Source organism: Cynocephalus volans, chromosome 1 (assembly GCF_027409185.1).
Source record: "Cynocephalus volans isolate mCynVol1 chromosome 1, mCynVol1.pri, whole genome shotgun sequence".
Lineage (NCBI taxonomy): Eukaryota > Metazoa > Chordata > Mammalia > Dermoptera > Cynocephalidae > Cynocephalus > Cynocephalus volans.
Window position 1 is genome coordinate 270,495,720 of NC_084460.1, and position 18,205 is coordinate 270,513,924.

At 38.8% G+C, this 18,205-nt stretch overlaps 1 protein-coding gene across 4 annotated transcripts in view; it reads left to right on the forward strand.

Moving 5' to 3' along the window:
• Positions 1–18,205, forward strand: part of PARD3B (par-3 family cell polarity regulator beta) — a 990,710-nt gene that overhangs the window by 858,092 nt on the left and 114,413 nt on the right. The window lies entirely within an intron of this gene.

Consider the following 18,205-nt stretch of genomic DNA (forward strand, 5'->3'; position numbering starts at 1 on the left):
ATTTGCGATTACTTGCATGTGTTCTTAGAATCTCTGTATTTGGATAAAAGAAAAAGTGCCCAAGATTACCATAATTCTCCAAAATATAATGTGTAAAATCTGGAAGTGTACGAGGGTACTTCAAAAAGTACTTGGAAACATTCGTATTATCATTTAATTCTAACTTTCCCCAAACTTTTTGAAGTACCCTAATGTTACTATCACCAGTCAAACTGATTACAGACTCATGCTGTAGTCCCTGAAGTTTGGATCTGGGTTTGATGTCAGCCATCTATCAAAGCTCAGATGTGACGCAAGCTCATGGGTCAAAACCTACCAGATATTGTGATGGACCAACCTGAACAGAACAATTCGTGCCTAGTTTTTAGCTTGGACCTTGACCCTAGCTGACACCTGTAAAATTGCAAATGATTTCTCTGTAGGCTCTAATAATCAGAGTCCTACTTAGAGAAAAAGTCATTTCTGCATCAGCTGATAATTTTTTTTTTTTTTGCCCCAAATATCCTTCCCTGCCCCCTTATTTGGTGTGAACTGACTCACCTCATTGGGGTCAACCACCAAAAAAGGATATGCTGCTGAATGTGTCATTTCTCAGTGCCAGCACTAAAGATTATCTTGGTTATGACATAGTTTATTCTTCCTTAAACATAAAAGTTGGGAAGTTTGAATAGTGGATCCAAAAGATCATTGCAAGAGGGCACTCAGGGGAACTCAGCTGAGGTGAGGAATATTTCCACATGGGTAACACCCCTGGGCATCTAGGGTAGCTGTGACCTTAGACAAGCACTGCCTTGGGGCCCTACAAAAGGCAGCAGAATGATGTTAGTGTTAATACTTCACTGCACATTAATTCTTTTAAAAAAAATTGTCATTTAATTTTAAATGCTAATATGCATATGGTTAATTAAGAAGCCAAAATTGACTATAAGCTTGGTGAGCTCTAAGAACAGGGGGAGAGAGATCATTATGCTTCTGCTCATGGTTAGCTATTTGTGAACCAGCTGATAATGTGCAAAATTAAGATTCTGTAAGTGGCATTTTAAATGAATGGTTAATGGCTGAAGATTAATTAAACAGTCAGAGTTGCTAAAGAAAAGCGGTTAAAAATTATGTTTATAGGCCAGTCACTTTTCGTGCTGCAACTGAAATCCTGATAGATTGTGGCCTTTCTGTTTATTGAGAGAGCATTCTAATAAAGAGGCCTTCTCTGGGAGGGAAAACCACCCTTCTCAACACACCATGTGGCTGTTGCAGTAGCCACAGGGACAGTCCTTTGGAGTAAAAGGTATTTTATTGAAGAATCTTCACTAAAACCTCTTTCTCAGGTAACCAGGTGTTGGGAAAATAGAATAGTTTGGTCAGGGCCCTTGCCTTGGGTCCGGTTGGGTGTGGTTCAGCACATCCTTTATAAGCAAATTGTGTGTGTGTGTGTGTGTGTGTGTGTGTGTGTGTGTGTGTGTGTGTGTGTGTGTGTGTGTGTGTGTGTGTGTGTGTGTGGAGTTAGTGCACACGCATGCCACTGTATCTTTTTAGTTTTGTTGCTATTCTGTGTTCTTCAGAGGCGGGAGAGAGAGTTTTAGTAAAGCAAGCAGGCGGGCGTCTGCCTCAGGCATCCACCCGGCACAGCCATGCTTTCCACCTATGGCTTCCAAGGACCTTTTGGCCGGTTACCTAGCTCATAGACCTGCGTGAAGGGGTCTGGTGACCCAGCCTGGTGTGTGGGGGGTCTGGTGACCCGGCCAGGCGTATGAAGGGTTTGTGACCCAGTGGGAGCTCCAGACCCAACCCTAGTGCAACAATCGGCCCAGTCAGCAGGATTACCAGCAGGTAAAAGAACCCAACAACTGGTGTGGTCACCTAGCTTTACAATTGGGTTCACAAACAGGATTAAGAGCGCTATAATTGGCAATGTCGACAGGATTCCAACATTAGCCATGTCTCCACACCAGGCATATTTTATTTCCTACCTGTGTGCTTCATAGTTCTGAGTTACAGTAGGCAGTAATTCTTTAAAAGGGACAAAGAATTGCAGTATATTGTTTCCAACCTGTAGTGGATACTTCTTCAGTCTGAAACTCCTAGCCCTCTTGGTTGTGGAAACATAGATTTTGTGCATCTGGCTCTACCTTAGGTTAGTTCCTTGGGGAAATGTTCACCTTTGTATTTAGTGCCATGCCTTGTGCATGTAAAAATATTTTTTAAATGTATTTGTCATAGCATGACTCAATAAATATTGAATAAATAAATGAATGAATGAGCTACCTAAAAGTCGGCTAGTAGAATATCAAGGCTCCTTTAAATGCTTCTCCATTTATTCAATGATGACCACCCTACTCCTCTCCCACTCCAGGTAGTAACGTATGGCTGTACAATGACAGAGTCCCTCCCAGCCTCTGGGACCACACAGTCTAGTGGGAGAGATACAGGCATGTCAGCAAGTAAATCACAGCCATGGTAAGTACAGTTAGAGCATCTAGAGAGAGGAGTTTGGAGTCTCAGCGCAGGGGATATAGTAAGAAGTGTATTTTCCTATAAACTGCAAGAAAGTTAATTCTACCAATTGAAAAAACATTAGCATTATAGTGTATTTTTCTTCTTGAGTTCCTTCAGTTCAATCCCCTGCTTCCACGCAGAAGACCGAAATCACACAGGCTAGATAGTTGTGTCTCTTTTTTAAAAGTTCCCTAGAGATGGAGATCCTTTATCCTCCCTTGGTAGCCTGTTCCAGTGTATAATCACCCTTATAATCAAGAAGTTAATCCTATTTCCTCTTCCCCAGCCTTCTTTGGGTTAGTGGAACCTGTAAAATACCCACGAGACCCCGTGGAAGCCTTGAAAAGTTAATTAGTCAACACCAGGCTGCTCTAGGTTCAACAACGTGCCTTGCCATGATGAGGCTCTGTATCTGCACAATAGTAATGGTGTGATTTTGTTACATCTCAAAAGTTTTCTTCTGGTCTAAAGCGAAGGAGAGCAATTTATTTTAGCATGCTTTAGAAGTTGTTTTATTACACTTTGATCCATATATTTAGTGAAGTACAAATGAAGTTTGACCTAATGTCAATATAACTAATAAAACACAGAAACCAAATTGCACTGTTTTGATAAGAAATAAGATTAAGGATTATAAATAATAGTAACAAACACAAGATTTTATTGCTAATTGCTTTGTATGCATGTATTGACAACCTGATCAGATAGTAACTATTAGTATTCCCAAGGTACAAATGAGGAAACAGAGTTTCAGGGAAGGTAAAAACTGGCCACATCTCATTAGGTGGGCCAGAATTTGTACCTATTTAGTCTGAATCCAGAGCCTAGACACTTAACCACTGTGCTAAGTTGACTACTGTATTCTTTTTTAAAAAAATATTATTTCTCTTTCTCTGAAATTCTGTTCCATTATCTGGATCCTTTTTCCCCCCGTGTGTATAAAGTCCAAATCTATAAATTTTCCTCTTGGAAAGTAATAGCACTCTGCTGAATAATAGTCCCCAGGTCAGCATCAGCTCTTGCTGCAATTATGGGCAGTTGAATGGCACAAACATTCTACTTTAAGAAAGGCAGTAGCAGTTCACTTTAGAAAAAAACTGATAATTCAAAGCTTTTCCATTCTGGTGAAAATAGAATGATGCAAAAGAAAAGAAAATAGGTAGTATGGGAGAAGACCTGCCCCATTGAAGGAATGGGGATAAAAAGCTCTTATTTGCAGATGCCAGAAGCATCTGGGGAGCAGTGCTATCCAATAATTGCAGCTAAAAGCTGCATTAATTGACCAGTGATGGGTTGAAAGCTGCCTCCAGCCTGGATCCCTAACACACTGGTGCTCTGTTCGTAAGCACAGTGAGAGGCAGAAGCAGGTCAGCTTCCATGGGGTTCTCACAGAAAGTGAGCAGCTGTGACAGAGAAGTATGTTTCTATAGAGGAAAAGTTTAGCTATTCAAACTAATGCATTCAATCACCTGGGGATCTTGTTAAAATGCAGATTTTGATTCCAGAGGTCCAGGATGGGGCCTCAGATTGTGCATTTTTAACAAGCTCCAGGTGACACTCACCCTGTTGGTCCAGGGACCACGCTGTGATAGGCAAGGGTTTAGACCATAGTAAAGAAGTGCTTAATTGTTATTGATTTTAAAAATCATTTGAAATAAATATGCAGCAAATCTTTTTATTATTTCCAAAGTTTCAGCTGTCATTTCCTCATATGGGTGAGATTTGTGAGAAATCCCATTTTTGTACAGTCCAGAACATTCTTGTTGCTGCTACTTCTGTTTCCTGGACGGCAGAGTATGACTTTCTTTTTGTCTTATTTGTATAGTAAATGCTGCTGTCTGCATGAGGGCCCTTGCTTTGACCTCTTGCTGCACCAGCTCTCTTGCACTTTAGCAACATGCTCTGTCTCCACATGTGAATAGGCATAAATTTAAATTTCTTTCCTCACACACTGCTACAAAACTGGCAAGAGAAGTTTTATTCAATACAAATAAGTAATCCATTTTTTCCACTGTATCCCATTCAATTGAGTCTCTATCACTCTCTTTATTCCATAATTTGATTTAAAGCCATTATATTAAAATGATGTATTTTACCCTAATATTTGCAGCTTGGTATTATTTTAACTAAATATCATCTTAACTTCTCTGATAAAGGGCATCATCCTCACTGATCTGCGCCCTAAACAAACACAGAGATTTCTAGAGTATATATATCTTTTAAATAGTTTCATTTGAATGCCAATATTTTAAATTAAATTATTTGATCCTTTTTTGAACAACAACAAAAAAAGTTGTCACCGCTAGGACCATCTGTAACTTAGAGAAAAGAGAGAAAAAAATGTTTCTGTAGGACCTGGGTTACAGATCAGTGTATGTATTAATTATGTGAAATATCACTGAATTAGAATAAATAAGATGTTCTCAATTAATGAGACTTTCTCCTCTATGTAGGAAACATTCAAAATCTAGAATAGAACCACTCCACCCAGCTTGGTGTCACAACAGTGGTACTGACTGACTTTAGAGCAACTCTGTCCAATAGAAGTATTTTGGAACCACATATGTAATTTAAAATTTTTCATAACCTCATTTTTTAAAGTTGAATTAATTTTATAATATATTTTATTTAACCTAATATGTGCAAAATGTATTTTCAAGATATGTACAAAACAATTATTATAGAACTATCTTATATATTTTTTTCATACTGGATCTTCAAAATCTGGTGTGTATTTTATACTCACAGCATATCTCAATTTGAACTAGCCACATTTCAAGTGTTCAGTAGCCACTTGTGGCTATTGGCTGCCGTATTGGACAGCACATACTTCAGCGTACTCCCAGTGGTGGCCGGTGCCTCAGTTTGAAGTTTTACTCGTATTGGAGTCCAGGGTAATTGGAGGACCCTTGCATTTTAGGGTAGCTCCTGTGGCCAAAATCTTTTCTCTATGTTAAGCACCGAACTGCCACTAGACAAGTACCACTGTCCCTTCTCTCATGGAGTTTACAGGGTAGGGTAGCAAAAGGACATGTAAATAATCCATCCCTACTCCAGAGAACAGACAAATCTGTCACCCCTACCTTTTCTCTACCCAGAGAAACGTTCCCCGTCTTTGGTGCCAGCTGCCGCACAGTGAGGTAACTTCCAAATGCACTGAGTTAGACCAGTGCCAGTTCTGATTTCACCCCAGATCTGTACTTTCTTTGCCTGAAAGGAAGGCAAAACCAATGATCTAGCTCAGGCTAAAAGTCTTCTTTCTCCTTTAGACAAGGGAGAATGGAGACTGGTTTTCAGATATGTAGTGCATGTAGTCTCTTCATGCAAAGCTTTGACAACTAACTAACTCTGGCAGATGTGTGACTAATTACAACAGTATAATACTGATGTGGTTTTCATTTAACTGCAAACCTCTCCTTCCTTACCAGTAGGTATTTCACTCTTCTAGCCTTAGAGTAGAGCCGTCTCTTTCCTTGAGTTACACACTTATTCTCAGTAAACTGATCATACTCTCAAGATGTTATATCTCTAGACGTTGACAAAATGACAAATTCGGTCCTCACTTTATTAAATCCCATTTATAATTACAAGCCTTTCTTGTCTACTATTGCTGCTGTTTTGTGCCCATGACATCTCAGTACAGAGCACTATTATCTTCCTAGTTGCTTAACCCAGAATCTGGTAGTCCTTCTAGACACTTTCACCTCCCTTAGCCACACACCTGGACTCTTTCCCAGGAATATCCAGGGGAATGGGTAGCATTGATTCTCATGTCTGTGCTCTGCATTTCCCCAGTGAGCAGCAGATACTTCTCGTTGTTGGCTCAAACGTTGCTTAAACACTTCTTCTGACCCGCTGTGCTTTCCCTTTGGCATGCTGCACCCATCTGGACTAGGCTCAGATTGGAGTGCGACAGTGAATGCACTAGGGATCACTGCCTTGTGCTCCCTATATACATTTCCTTCAGTAAATGCCTCTTAAAATTAATTTCCATTTGGCTCTCTTCGTACTAAAACTCTTGACATCTTCCCAATTTTCTAAGGATCCTAACCTTATCCACATGACTCAAGACCATTGTTCTAACTGACCAAAGTGCCATTTTTCCCTGTGCCTGTGTTTTTCTGAGTTAAGCCATATGTGTTATCCAGGACTCAGCTTCGACATCCCACCCCTCAGTAATCCTGCCTAAGCTTTCCGTGTAGACTTGCACCACAGAAGGATCACGGTGTATTGGAATTGACCATTAATTGGTTGTTCCTCTATCAGATCTTGAAGCAGGCACTATACTTTATTTCCAACCCTAGCATAGTTCCTAGAGCATTGGGTACTCAGTAAATATGTATTGAATGAATGAATGGATCCAAGTGACTCCACTCTTAGCTGCATAATTTCAAGATGACACAGCTTGCTGGTCACACTCTTGGACTGGCCAAACTCCCAAGCGACATGACTTGTCTGACCTCCTGGTTGCCTCCTCTCTCTGATCTGCTCTGATTCCTTGGTTTCAGAAATCCTACTGGTTTCTCCTGCTCCTTGGTTCTCACCACTGGGGCAACATATTCTATTTCTGTTCTATCGGGAAACACCTCCTACCCAAATACCTGTCCTACATGAGGAACTTTCCCAGGACACAACAGGTCACTATTTCCTTTATCTAGTCTGCTTCAAAACCCTCCTAAGGGACACAAGGTAGTATTTACTGTTCAGAAGCTATAGTCAGCCCAATCTGGCTGCTACATCAAGAGAAGAGGGTCTTCTTGGCAATTCCATTTTTGTAAATTTCTTTCCCACACCTTATATTTGTCACTGACTCCTGGTGATGATCTTTGACCATCTCTACTATTACATTACAGAGGATTTTGCTTGAGATTAGCATCTAACTTACTGTCCTGTAGTTTTCTGGAATTTGCTTTCCCTGTTTTTAAAAATTTGGTCATTACTTGCTCACCTCCTCTATCTGGCACATCTCCCATTGTCTATAACTTCCCAACAATTCTGTCTATGCTTCTAGGGGCACACCTTCCAGTTCTTTCAGTACCCTGGACATAATTTGTAAGTACCAGCAACTGGAATGCCTTTAAAGCGTCCTGGATTGTGTATTTTCTCTTTCCCTCTCACTGTCCTTTTCTTTTCTCCCTCTCTTCTGCCTTCTCTTGATGGAAATGTCAGGTGAGTCACTTAATGTCTCTGTGCATCTTCCTTCATCTAAAAAGATGGGAGGGTGGGACTAAGCAATCTCAGCCTTAGCTCCAAAATTATATGGTTCTGCAACTCTTTAATGGAAGCAAAATAGGAGTTTGGGTTGTTCTGCCTTTTCTCTGGTGCTGTTACCTTGTCAAAGCTTCCTCTTCCAGCAGTGACCTATCCTTTCTTGTTCCTCTTCAAAGTAGCTTTAACAATTAAATAAAAAAATGTTTACTGTCACTATCATTTGTTTCACAGCCCACTTACATTCCACTGAACTTTGCTTTTCTGTCCTCATATCTCTTTGCCAACCTTTTTGTTAACCACTGTGCCCATGGACTCACTCTCAGGCTCCCTCTGCTTACCCCATGGGAGTGTTTAATCCTAACCTCAGGTTTTAGAATTAGAGCATTTATGCCTGATCTCCTTAAACTCTCACATCAGAAATCTCTTTTGTCCATTCCAGTGGTCCTGTCCTTGGATAATGAGAACTCAGTCTATAAGATTTGTAAAATGCTTTCAGCTATATGTATTTGTATCCTTTGGCTGTGGTTTTTCCCTTACTCTAACTTAATATCAAAACCTGTAATTATGCCATTAATTATGCCATTACAAAATTTATTTGCTTTTGCAGAAATCTTTCTTCAAAAAAGATTAAAGACAATCTCTTTCATTTGATAATAATATCAAACACTTTAAAGGAGGAGCAAGAATTATGGAATAAAGAAATACAGGCAGGTCGCTCTCAGTACTTCCAAGGCAACCCCATCTTCTACTTAGGTCCTCTGGCCTAGAATCTATTGAAGATCTAGAAAACGTAATGAAGTTTCAAACAGATGTGGCTCCTGCCTCCTAGGAATCTACAGAATCCTTTGTGGGACAAAGCAGAGAAAGTAACGTTTGGGTCTATATGAAACATTATGAAAAAATTGTGTGACATTTATAGTGGAATCATAGAGAAACTCTTAAGTAGCACCCTGGCCTGTGATAGGTAGGTGGACATGGAAGTATTCTTTACAACAAAGTCTGTTGTGATTTTTCAAGCCCAGGAATGATGTGTATCAGACATCAGAAGGGAGAATTGATCCTTGTATTCTGACAGTTGACAAGTTACAAGTTGTGTCCTTGCTCATAGCCTTTAATTCGGAGTACTGGAAGTGTTGTTCTGTTTTGCCATTGTAGGTGGATCTGTGTTGAAGTTTCAAGTATTAGGAATGACCTGAAAAGTCTCAGGATAAAGTTTCCCAGATTTATTTGTGGATCCAAAGATGGACACATGGTTTATCATTTTCCATTCAGTTTTGTGTAACCAGAGCTAGTTTTTCATATTGATATATCCATATTTCTTTTTCTTTTATTTTTTTTTTTTTTTTGTCTTTTTCGTGACCGGCGCTCAGCCAGTGAGTGCACCGGCCATTCCTATATAGGATCCAAACCTGGCCACGGGCTCGGCCCATATTTCTTTTTCTATATACACATTTTTCTTAAGTTAGAGTCATCAACTTACAAAAAAAGATATTACCAGCAAAAATCCACTTTTATTTCCTAAATTTAAAAACAGTAACATGAGAAAGTCATTAGAAAATACCTTACACTTTAATTGGACAAAATGGTAACATCCAAAGTAACCTATTATACTGTCCATTTATGTACCATGTACCATGTGACATGGAACTTTATTTTGATCAGGACTGTCACAGATAATTTCTGCACATGGAAATACATCTAGGGACAGCTTTCAAATGGACCCATCACTCTTTGTTTAGTAGGCAGGAGACTGTTGTTGTCAAACCCTCTTTACAAAAGCATCACTAACCCAGTGGTACACTGGAGGGGATTGTCACTCAGCTTGGATCAAAAGAGAGCAAGGTTGGTTTCAGTTTGTGCTCAGTGCATCTCAGGCCTCTTGTTTAGCTGGGCTTCCGTGTAGCCAGTGATGCTTATATAGTCTTGGTATTAGATATCTTTATCCTGTGCTGGTTTTTGAAAGGTGTGAGCAGATTAATACATATTGTTATTCTCTGAAGGTAGCACAAGATATGTAAACTGTATACATTTGAGTTGTTTACTTAGCTCCTGAAGTCATGGAAAGTTAAGAAAAATTTACCTTCTCTGGACTTACACATACACACTTTCTCTTTAGCCTTTTCGAAGTTGTCCTAGGTTTTCTTAAGATCAGAGCCAAGATGTTCACTTTCTCAAGAATTAGTAAAATAATTTAGGTAAATTTTTATTCATTGTTAAACAGTGAAGTTTTCATTTTAGAGTACATAGGGGCCATCATACTGAGTTTTATGATAACGATATTTTATGTCATCTATAACATGTGGTGATATATAATATATAATATGATAATAACTTATGTCATAAAAGAGGAGTTAAACAATTGTTCATTTCTGTGTGTTTGTCCGCCTCAAGACTTCTGTTAAGTTCCCAAGGAATAATAATTCCTTATTCTTAAAATGTGATGCTTAATTCTCAGAAACAGAAGCCAATTAGGGCAAAAACAAGATGCCCAGAAATACTCCTCCAGCTCTCAGGCCCTGTAGGACACCATTTGAAACGCTGGAGTCATCAACCTTGGGCGTATGTAATAGTGGGAGAGGTGGGTTCTAGACGTCCCTTTCAGTCCTAGGATTCTGGGATTCTCCAAGGGAGAAGGGAGACAAATAAGAGCATAGAAAGTTGTGTACAGGGGAAAGAAGGGACAGAAATGAATAGAGAAATGAGTAGTTATTAGATTACAGAGGGAGTGGCACCTGACGACCGAAGAAATGAAACAGGAAAGAAAAGGTAAGAAAAAGAATGACCAAAAAGAAAGTTGAAGTGGCCTAGTAGAGCTAGATGCTTGTCAATTTTACAAATGCCAGCAACTCCTTAAGAAGCTCAGAAAAGAAGAGTGGGAGAAAATTTTTGCTAACTGTCAGACAAGGATTAATATCCATAATATTACAAGGAACTCAAGCAATTACACAGTAAAAAAACAAATGACCCAATTAAAAAATGGGCAAAGGAACTGAATAGACATTTTTCAAAGGAAGACATACAAATAGCTAACAGGTACATGAGAAAATGTTCAACATTAGTAGTCATCAGGGAAATGCAAATTAAAACCACATTGAGATATCACCTCATCCCAGTTAGACTGGCTGTAAGCAAAAAGACAGAGAATAACAGATGCTGGCGAGGGTGTGGAGAGAAGGGAATGCTCCTACACTGTTGGTGGGGCTGTAAATTAGTACAACCACTATGGATAACAGTATGGAGGTTTCTCAGACAACTACAGATAGATCCTCCATATGATCCAGCAATCCCACTTCTGGGTATATACCCAAAGGACTGGAAATCATCATGTCGAAGGGAAACCTGCACTCCCATGTTCATTGCAGCTCTGTTTACAATAGCCAAGATATGGAACCAACCTAAATGTCCATCAATGGATGATTGGATAAGGAAACTGTGGTATATATACACCATGGAATATTACTTTGCCAAAAAAAAAAGGAAATTCTCCCATTTGCAACAATATGGATGAGCTTAGAGAAACTTATGTTGAGTGAAATAAGCAAAGCACAGAGGGATAAATACCACATGTGCTCACTCACAAATGGGAGCTAAGAGAGAAGGAAGGAAGGAAAGAAAGACCACAGTGGTGTGCTGGACTTGGCAGAGGGAGAGAGCACACCTAGGGATACAAAGTGGAGTGGAGAAAGGGGGAAGGGGAGGGAGGATGGGGATAATTGGGTGGGGATGGGGGTATAACCACAATTTGTGGTAGTGGACATGCTGCCAGTAAGGATCTGGCCATCACATCTTAGGCACAAGTGGAGACAATTTGCTCTGTACGCCATGAATATTCATAACCAATAAAAAATTTTTTAAAAAAGCTCAGAAAAGAGAGCTCTGGGTTAGGAATTCTCCCATGATAGTTTCTTACTCAATAATCCCCATATAGTCTCATTATAATCCTCTGCCATGATAATTTTCAACTGCTAGACTTCTGAAAACTATTCTTTTCCCATGAATAAAAAGGGGACTGCTTTCATAAATTTAGTATATTATCCATTGCAGTATTCTGTCTTTCAAATCACAGGTAAATTTTTCATGGATCAGTTATGAAAAATACAAACAGACTTAAAATTCTATTTATGATTCAGACGACCAACAAAGTAATGAGATTCTATGTTATGGTAGCTGTCACATCTTGTCTCAGCCCTGTTGTGGCTAAATGTTAGCTCTCTTATTAAGCTCTATTAGAGGATTTTACAATACCAAATTGTTTATACGCTACTGGTTTTCTGCTGCCTGACAGTAGGGCACGCTTCACTCATTAATGTGGGTGATATCTTACACTGTTGGAAAGAACTGAAGTAAACATCAGGAGGAAGGTGGCGTGTACTAACTGAAATGCTTCTTTCCTATATGTTTCCTAGTATAAGGTTTTGTATATATATTTTTTAAGTTTGCAATTCAGCCTGTCATCTTATGAGTGGGGAGATATCCTTTTCTTTGTTAAATTTAAATGACCACCCCCCCACCAAATTATACTTTTGTAAACTTAGTTTTCCACCTCACTTATGTTCCCATGATAAGCCTTCTTGCTATGTTAAATTTGAAGTGATTTGTAATTGTAGCTTTCCCATGAGTTACAAAGCACTTTCACGTACACGTTCCCATTTCATCTTTACCATAACCCAGTAATGAGGGAAGATAAGAAAGTTGAATCTGATTAAAGATCAATCTTCCCCAAAACTACTCAGTTAACAAATACCAAGTTTCTACCCCAGTCTGGTTAGTTATAGCTCTAACATACCTTCTTTTTATATTTTTGTTATTTTAAAGATATACTTTTATTTTCTCAATTTTCTCTGAGTATTTTATATTAAATTTAATAACCAGAAAGTTAAAGAAAAAAAAAATCAAGTCACCAATTATCCCACTATTCCAAGTAGGCCACTATTAATATTTTTAGTATTTTCATCCATTTTTTTCTGTGTAGATCACTGTATATAAAACATATCATTTGTCTGTGTGTATAGTACTCACACACACACATAATATTTACGTGCATATATAAATTCTTTTATCTTGCTTTTTTTTTTTTTTTTTCTTTAGCATCTGGCCAGTACAGGGATCTGAACCCTTGACCTTGGTCTTAGCAACACTGTGCTGTGACCAACTGAGTTAACTGGCCAGCCCAATATCTTGCCTTCTAACCATCATATTGTGACCTTTTCTTGTGCCAATTAATCTTTTTGAAACTATCACTTTTAATGCTTTTATAAAATATTATTGTGTAATTGTACCTTGCTTTATGTAACCTTTCCCTTAATGCAGGACACTTAGGGTGTTTCAAAGTTTTCACTGTTATAAATAGCCCCTTGATAAGCACCTTCATAGAATATTTTGCTACATAGCTTGGATTTTTTCCTTTAGATTCCTAGAATGGAAATTATGCATCAAAGGCTTGAAACATATTGCCAAAAATTTTCTAGAAAAATTGACACAAATAATGCTCAGCAATGTAGGAGAGAGCTCATTGCACCTCATTCCTGACAGCATTGAGTACTATCACTTTTTCCCCCTTAAGCCTTTACTAATTTGATTGGTGAATAATAGTACCACATCATTTTACTTTGAACTTCTTAGTTTACTAGTGAGGTTAAGCATTTTTATAGAAGATCATGCCAAACCCAAAGTACCACTAGAAATTTTTATTTTGCTTCAGCCCTGATCCATTACCAGGAGGAATCATTTTTGGAATCAACTTCTGTTTCCTCCCTCAACAAATCTATGTGTATTTATCAAGACATATTTGGATGCACCTTTTTATACTCCTCTTGATAAAAATGAATGATTACACACCTGGCTCTTTTATGCACTGAACTAAGCCCTATCTATATGGATCTTGTTTTAATTGACTCACCCTTCCCCTTAATAGAATAGCATCCCTTTGAATAGGCAGCATTAGAAAAATAAGACCCTCGCAGTAAGTAGTGAAAGAAATGTCACATCAGGGTCTGGACATTGCTATGACAACCCAGGGTCCATCTATCACCACTCCCATCAGCCTGTGTTGCAAAGGAACTCTTTTGCCATATTTAATCTGAGAATTTTAATATTAAATATATATTTGACATTGAAAACTCACACCTTATTTGCTATTGTCAGGCTCAGTTGATAGACAGCTAACTCAGTCTCTTTTTATAGTCCATTTCTAAAATGAAACTATAAATTTTGAAGCTGGGCTTCATCATTGCAGAAAAAAAGCTTTTCCAGCCTATTGCTGAAATATAACATTTTATAGGATTTATGAGGTCCAGATTCAGGAAGATCATTTGCCAAGCACTTAAGGCTGGTTTTGCTGCCCTTTGCTTTTCTTCCCCCCTGCAAATACATACGGGGGAGGGGAAGCCATTAGAAATGAAAAATTATGAAGAAGAACTTACTTGATTCAATACAAACATCAGACTGAGAAAGAAAAAGTCCTGAGCATTTAGTGTGAGAAGCAGCAACTACACAAGGCTTCTCTTTGCTGATAGGCATCCTGTTTGCCCCTGCAAATGAAGTGGGCTTCATATTTGTTTTGATAGTCAATGAGAGCCTCTGATTTGGAGTAGCATTTTGAATTTATGCTTATAATACAAGTCCTCTCCAATATGCTTCCAGAATTCTTTTTGAAATTCCATGATATGACAAGCTCTGTGATTTGGTCATATTCCATTTAGCTTGTTCTATTGCTGTTAATTTCACACAGGAAAATAGATTCTCTGAAACTTGTGATCACAGTAGCTGTCAAGTGGTCGAAATGAAGAAAACCACCAGACAGTGTCAGATTTATTAAACACTCTAGAAGTACAAAATTAATGCAGTTCTTTGTCTTTGAAAGGTTCAATGTCCACAAGTCGGATTTATCCTAATGGACAAGCAGTGGAAGAAACAATCGTCAATTAGCTATCTCTTTAGCCAGACTACACGCTGTTGGAATTCATGTAGGGTGAGCCACCAGTGCACCTAGGTAGACCTCCAATTTGTTCATTTTAACTGCAAATGACTTAATTTAACATTTTTCTAACAAATGCATTAGGTAGAATGGTGAAGTTTCCTTTTTTATTTTTTTTTTCTTTAAAGAATCACCAGTGAAAAACCATATTAAGTAGACTTCTCACTCCATTTGTTTTCAATCACCACCCTTAATGCATGAATTTCTGAGTAGCCCATTACTCTTCCAAGGCCTAAATTGCAGCAGTGAATGTGGAGTTGAAAGTTCTGATGCTACAACTAGTGGGTAGTATGAATGAATTTGCATTATTCTCTGTTTAGAGTAACAGTGTGCAAAACATTTTGAAAGTAAAGTTTGGGTTCTTACATGAACAATTTCTATCTCCCTACAAGACATAGGAATCGTTTATCAAACTTATTAACAGTAATTTCACTGGCTGAAAAGCTTATATTCTAATCATGTGATTTTTGTCATGCTTTTTTTGTGTGGTTACAGCATCAACATTTTTTCCTCAAAAATATTAACCTTTCACCTTGTGTATGCTGGTGGTGTAATGAAAACATCTGTTGCCTGTCTGTTGCAATGGTGTTTTCACACTTCTTTATATGTGTGGGTAGATTCCAAGTTGGTTCTATGTGAAGATACACTTCAAACAAAATTCAATAACTATATGTCTGCTTTGTGTTGTTTAAATTGCAGGGTTTCAAGCCTTAACGTGAAGCCGTGATGTACGATTTAGTCCTGAACTCTGCAGACCTTTGCTTTTGCATTTGAACTGCATTTCTCTCTTTATACAACAAAGAGTATGCTTCAGGTTATTAGGTAATTAGTTACCTAAACTATTTCATGAGTGGATCAGCCCACCAGCTCTGAATGTGGCTTGTATATTTTTACAGCAACTCTGTGAATATTCTTTGGTACAGAGTAGGAGATGTGTGTGGAAGCATTACTCCTGAATTTTTTATAGGTTCTCTCCCTTTGCCTTTCTAGCTGCTGTTTCCCGCAAAATTTGAGTCATACCTCAACTGTACAAATCCTCTTTTAATGTTCAGTTGCCCTGAAGTGTGCAGTTGTGGAATATGTCTAAATGTTTCCTGTGAAGAAGTTGGAGGCATTGGTTTTAACAAAACCTATAAAATGGCTACAGCTGAAAAACATTCTAGAGGTAAACAGATGTCTTTCCTTGTTGTCAGACTCCTGCTTTGTACAAAAAAAAAATTTAAGCACATAATTTTAGTCTCTGTTTCCTATTTCTGTGTCTAGGGACGTCAAACGGAAGGAATCTGATTTCATAGCCTCTGAGATTTCGGTACAGAGCACTATAGTATGGGAGACAATATCCAGCTTATCACCCTGAATTACCATTGTTGAACTATGAGTGTGTTTGCAATAAGATGAGAGTGTTCATGAAATAGGTAGAAAAGGAAATAATGTGCATGGAGAAAGATTTCCGGTTTCTTGAAAGGAGGTTTTATAATTTTCTTCTTGAACCTTGTCACAAAGGCCAACACTCTACATGCAGTAGGTACTCAGTTCATTTCTTCATACAATTGGTCATTTGATCAGTCTTCACTACCAGTAAAAACCCAACCTAGACTTGGAAAGGAACAGAGAGTAAGGAGAGGTTTTATTTGGGAAGCCCTATTCCACCCCACCCATGGCTTCAAGGTCCTCAGGTTCTGCAGCTTTCCCTTCTGGTATCACAATTTGTCCACAGAGCCTTAACTCACATGAAAATGAATAATATCTAATGGAGATAGACATCCAGCACCACCTATATTCTAACAGAGATCAAAGCCTTGAGCTAAACTAATGTTGAATTTCTGTCATCAGCGTGGAGGCAATGGGTGGGCACTAGGCGCTTCTCAATTACCCTGAAAACCTGTCTTGTGTCCTTCCTCCCTAGTCCATAAATCCCCTTATTAGGCCCAACCAGGTTCTCCTGAAAACATGTGTTGTTGGGTTCTAAATTAACCTGGAGCATCAGGTTGTAGGGGTTTTCATGGTTTTCTAGTCTTCTGCTGGACCAACTTCATAAGCAGCGAGTGTATCCCATTCCTAACATCGTAGTGCTTTCCCTTTTGCCCAGAGCTGGACTTGACGTAACAATGAAGAGAATGCTTTTGATTTTACTGGATATGAAATATAATATTTCCATTTGGCACTTCTCCCTTTACCCCTGCTAAAGATTTCACCTACCTCGGCAGAGTGCTAGAAAGTAATATGCTTATAAGAAAACTTTATTAATCAGAATAGAGTGCTATTTGGCAGTAAGATTCTAATGAGGATGAGGAGCTAAATTTAATTCAAAGCTAAAGGTCAGCAAATGGTGCTAGCCTATCTTCTTTAAAGTGTGTGAGCTTGGACGTTCTCATGGTTTCCGGACAGTTTCATCTAGAAGTGTGCATGCTATATTTAGTATGAAATAGCATGGAAAAAGTTTCCAATAACACTGTTTCAGCAGACATATATTCCATGAGCATTAATAAGCCAAGCACATTACTGCTTGGCTAGACAATTCTTATGGGAACTGAGGGCATCGAGATGTTATAGCAATTACTGGCTGAAAACAGGAGGCCATACGAACATGTTGCAATCAAGACAGCTTCAAAAACTTGTAGAAATTTCCTTAAACAGTTAACTATCTGTGCAATACATGGAAATGGAAGAGTACCTTAAACAAAGGCGTTAGGGATGTACTTAGGTATTTGGCTTATGCGCCTGGAAATGAAAAGTAGCAAAAGGAAAGCATTCTGCAGGCAGCAGCTAAAGGTGTTGTTGAGGGGTTGTGGCCCTTTCACCCTCTCCCATTTACACACCACCCTCTGCACAGCCCCGTTCTCACCTTAAGCAGCATTATCATTTCCTCCCTTTTCCTTCCCATTTCTCATTCACTGCACACTTTCCTAAATGGCTTTCTTGTTTTCAACTCTCACAAAAACGTGTTGATTGAACACATCCCAGCTGAGGACACTGTGTCAAGTTCTACAGTAGACACAAGAATGATTTAAGTCTTCATGTCACATAGAAGCTAGTGGGGATTAGCCAAAGATATAACATATATAAAACATACGAATGAACCACAAGGAGGAAGGTAGGGGCCTTAAGTACAAGGTACTGTGGGAATCCAAGATAGAGCAGACTGCTTTCTGCCAGGAAAGGTTCATGGGAGAGCCTGTGCTTGGAACAAAGTGTGTCTGAATTCGTCTATTTCTCTCCATCTTTAAGACTGCCACCTAGGCCAGTCCACGACCATCTCTCCCCCGCACTTCGGCAACAACCTCTGTGCTGGCTTCCACACAAGAACCAGAGCTGTATTCTAAGAATTTAAATTAGATCATGTTACTCTCTGGCATAAAATCTCCTACTGTCAACTCATTTCACTCAGAGAAAAATACAAAGACCTTCCCTCGTCCTGTAAGGCGTATGACCCCAGTCTTGCCCATCTGTTTTGCCGCGCCGCTTGCCGCTTTATCCTATGAGTGTTAAGCTCAGGCACATGCACTTTCTTTTAGATTCTCTAAT